The following is a 5,224-nucleotide window of genomic DNA, read 5'->3' as shown; positions in this document are numbered from 1 at the left end:
AGGTATAATGAGAGAATAACGAAAATAGACAGATTTTAAGACCTGAAGGGTACATGATTTAACTGCTGCCCTTTTCCTGCCTAACAGAGACACCCCAAAATATTTTAAAACCTATAAAAAAAGGGTCCCACTCTCATGCTCGTTAGTTATATTGCCCTATCATTCCAACTTATTTTAATGCATACACATATTTCTTCTTATAAAATACCACAAACATCTCTGCATTTTTTATTATCATATTCTATTTTAATAAGTTAAAATTTAATATAAATGTAAATGTATTATATGGAGTAGTTAAAATGTGTGCCGTTGGTTTTTTTTTTTTTGAAAGAGAAGTAGTTTATATATTTTTTTGTTTTTTATTATTTACTATTTCATATGTAAGAAAATAATTTTAAAAATATAATTTGGAGTAAAATAAAAATTGAAATAATAAATGAGATTTTTTTTTATATAAAGGTTCATGTTAGGTATCACTATGAAGTTTGACATCTCAATTAGGTTGACATCAAAATCCATCAATTATCTGTCATCACATGAAGATATTAAAAGAAAAAGAAAAGTGTAGATATTAAAAGAAAAAGAAAAGTGTACAAAACATTAGGAGACTAGATCAAAACTCATGCAACCAGAAAAATTCACTCCCAACTACAACCTAAGGAAGATTGTATATGTTATGAAAAAACTTCAAAGTAATACAAGTTTTTTTATCAACAATAATACACAAGCCAGTAAAGTGTCATATCAAGCAAAATCTAACTTATTATCTAGTCTCAGGTTAGCACGTTTATCAACACACTCGTTCTCTTCCTCAGAAATATGAGTGACCTTAAAGTCAATCCTCTTAGAAATCTTCAAACAATTTCTCCATCTCCCCCTAATAAGCAAAGAGATCAAATCACTAGAACTAAAAACTTGACAAAGCAAAGATGAATCAGTCTTTAGCCAAAGTCTTATAAAACCATAATGCTTAATTGCAAGAATTGCACCCACAACTTCTGCATAAAACGAATTTTGAATCCCCAAAAAGGTTGAAGCCTCTCCTCCCGGCCAGAACAAGCAAAAAGATCGGGAAAGCCTGTAGAAGCCCCATCTGTATTGACCTTGATCCAAGCATATCAAGAGTTTCCCAAACCACAAATTAAAGACTTTAGAGGATCTAGTGTTGATTCCAAAATAATTTCAAAACAAAAAAGTCAAATATATCATTAAGAATTTTTTATTTGAAAGGTTACCCGAAATTTTGATGTGAGTTTTAATGGAATTAATGATATAATTCATCGAAATACATTGTTGGAATCTAACTTGATTCCTCATCCTCTAAATCATCTATAAGATAAAAGTAATAGAAGCAAGCTTAATGTGTTTCCCCATTGGGCTACCTACAAAATTCAAAAAAGAAAGAATGTCTAGAGTAGACAGGGTAGTAATATAAAAAAAAAAACACTATGAATTCAAGTACAAAAATTTCAAAAAAAAAAAGCCGAATGTCTTCCTCCTGAGCCTTGCACAAATTACACATAAAGCACATCCTAACCTATCTCTTTTCAACATCCTTATTAGTAGGGAGTCTATTGTGAAGAACTTTCCAAATGACTACTGATTTAACCGGAAAAATGACATTATACCAAACCAAAATACCCCATTCCTAAGAAGGAGAAAAAATAAATAAGAAATTTTCATTCTATATCATTATAGATATAATCTAAAAAAATTTAATATATGCACTAAAAAATGAAAAATAGCTACATAATTTAGGATTTAATTTTACATTATTATATCAATGGTAACTTGATTGATTGTAATATTATTTACAACATTTTTATATAAACATAAAACAATTTTTTTCGTATAGATTAGTAAAGGTGACATTTTGCTCTTGTAAAGATTTAATTATAAATTTGATACTTTATATTTTAAAATAAATTTATTCTATTGTTAATATGTCATTTGATATTGAACAACAAACTTTGGAACATGAATATTACTTATTTTTAAAAACTATTAGTATCAAATCATTTTGCTTATTTCATGTAGATTGTCTTTAAACATGACTAACCACATTTGAATGAATATTTAATTTACTACATGAGAGAACACATAATTATAATAATCTCATTCTCTTTGAGTAAAGCCTCTAGTCACTAATCTCATATTCAATTTTCGTTGACTAATTTTTGGATTACCAACTTAAGTTTGAAAATCCATTTAGAATTGACCAACTTAGACGCCAAAAGTCTATGAACAAGAGTTCAGAGTGTTGTTCAGATGAAGTGACTTCATCTCCTCATTCATGACATATAACTAATGAGTCTTCTCCTTACTTGCTAGTGCAAATGATACACTAGAAGGTTCATCTTCTAACACCTTACTAGCAGTTACTAAGGAGTATGCAATAAGCTTTACATATTCATACCTATCTAGAGCTCTAATCGTCCTCCTTGTTTTATCTTTGACAATCATATAATCATGAGCATACATGTCTTCATCAAAATTTTATTATCTGTCATCTACAAAATAGTCTAATGCAAACTAGACGCTTCATCTCCGCTAGACTCCATCTCATTATTAGCCTTTTCACCATCTTGGCTAATCCTAAACTCATATCCTGAAACATTTGACTTATAAGCCATCTCAGTCACACTGAAGATGATGTCCCGACTGATAATACACTTCTTGAGTCTTATCTCAAGACGCTATATACAATATGTTTTCACACCTTTTTTATAGCCCAAAAACATGCGTTTAACAACACATGCATCCAATTATCCTGGCCTCGTGTGAGCATAGGCAACAAAACTAAAGATTCCCAAGTTTTCAAAGTTGCGGGAATGTCTTAACCAAGATTTCCTCAAGAGTCTTCATATCTAGCGTTGTTGATAGACACCTATTCATCATGTCTAAACAAAAACAACATCAACTTCACCACTAACACCCTTTTAGAACTCCAACATTCAACAACATGCATCTCACTCTTTCCATAGTGACCGTGTTAAATATATTGGCTAGGTCAATCTATTGAGGAGTCCTTGCTACCATTTGAGGAATTGCTATGTAATTTTACTTGCAAAATGTGTTGAACAATTTGAAGTAGAATTTAGTGGCAAGTTCAAGCGTTTGTTTTGTTTTGCTCACATTTTGAATTAGATTGTGACTGATGGGTTAAAGGACATTGAATCCCCAATTAAAAAATAAGGGTAATTTACTTGCAATTTTGTGAGGTCTTCTCCAAGTAGGTGACTATTTTTAAGAAGTGTGCAAAACAAGTTGGTGTAAATTCTAAGACTAGTTGTGCCTTGATGTGCAAACTAGTTGGAAGCTACTACTATCTTCTCTTTTATTTCTCCATTTGTTTATAATGTGAAAAAATTATTTTTCGAAATGTTTAAACGTTTAGAGTTGTATGGTTTTTCATTAAATACTATTATCTGTAAGACTACTCCTTATAGGGACTAAAATATTAAAATTTAGGACCACTCATTGTGTAAGTGCAATTTATTTTATCTTTAAATTTTGTATGTTTAATTCATAAACTTGATATTATTAATAATTTATTATATATTTGTTTGTTTTGTAGTGCTTAATATTTGGGGAAAACTTCATTTGTGACTATTATTTAATCTTTATATCATATTTACTTTATGTTAATGTTCATTTTATTATTATAACTTGTTAATTTGAACAAATTGTGTTGTGAATAAATTGCGTTATATTTTAATTTTCATGTCTTGGATTAATTTTGATAAATTTGTTATGACTTAACTTTATTCACTTTCTTGAAGTCTTGAATTAATGTTTGTAAACATCGTATTATTTTTTAATTATGTTAATACTTGAATAGTATAACTTTTGATATTTATTTTTTTAAATCTTGATCCAATTCAATCTAAATCACTCAAGATTTGGTTGGATTGGATTGAATTTAATATGAAAAAATGCATAAAATCAACCTAAGTTGTTGTTTCTTTAGTGGATTATATAATAGGTTTGTCCAAATCCTATCCATTCATTTGTCCACAAAAAAAATTATTATGAAAAAGCGGGAAAAAATGTAACATCCATAAGGGACTAAAACAAGGTACATAAAAAAAAAATTGGTAACCCAAACAAATTTTTAATGAATTATTGACTAATACAAGAGGGCAAGTTTCAAATCAATGAAAAATATTAGTTAGTTTATCAGCACAAATGTTTCTTTCTCTATATACATACAAAAAATTAAAATTTCAATTTGGCTCATCGTTATGGGAGAGTTTACTAAGGAATATATTTCTTAACAAATACCAACAACCTATTAAAATATACAAATCTTCTGTTGTGTGGAATAACATAAACATTTGGTTAGACATTATTAGAAATATTGCACAATGAGTTGTGGGAAATGACACAAAAATTCACTTATAGAATAATTCTTGGTGCATGGATGAACCATAGTTTAAGATGTAGTAGTTGCCCTTCGGTATTTGCACGGGCTTGCAATTTGTTGTAGTTTATGCTTGCAACACTGAATGTGAAGTGTCTACTTGGATTTTGGGGAAAATTCCTAGTCTACAATCTCAGTTGGATAACTTTACTCTTTCAAATAATCAAGATGCGGTGAATTGGACAATGATGGTGGATGACATCTTGAATAAGAAATCTATGAAGTTTTATATCAGAGACAAACAACAACATTCTCAGGTTTCTTGGGCAAAATGAATTTGGAATGCTTGTATTCCTCCTTCAAAGTCCTTGGAGATCGGGAAGTTGTTTTATAATAGACTTCCTATTTATGATAATTTACAGAAGAATGACTTCTCCGTGTGTTCTTCTTGTTGTTTCTGTCGTTCTTATGTTAGAAATCTACAACATATATTTTTCAATTGTGATGTTGCATATAATTTTTAGTTATGGATGCAAATTTATCACACTATTAATTTCTCTTATATTATTGATGTTCTCATGAGTTTTTTTTTCTCCAATAGGTTTTAGCTTTAGAACATGGAGTTCGCGAGTTTTGATCACATATTGTCATTCATTTGATGGATGAGGAATGGTCAAAAATTTGGTACGCCAATAAATTTCATCCCTCTAAAGCTCTAATTGTTGGTTGTATTGGTCGTACAAGAAATAAATCTAAAGGAATGATGAACAATAGTGTTGACGAATTTATGATTCTTAAACACTTTAATAACACAGATTATTCTAGGAAAGCTCTCCAAGTGATTAAAATTCTTAGAAAGAC

Source organism: Phaseolus vulgaris, chromosome 4 (genome assembly GCF_000499845.2).
Source record: "Phaseolus vulgaris cultivar G19833 chromosome 4, P. vulgaris v2.0, whole genome shotgun sequence".
Taxonomy (NCBI): Eukaryota; Viridiplantae; Streptophyta; class Magnoliopsida; order Fabales; family Fabaceae; genus Phaseolus; species Phaseolus vulgaris.
Note: the sequence above shows the minus strand (reverse complement) of the source record.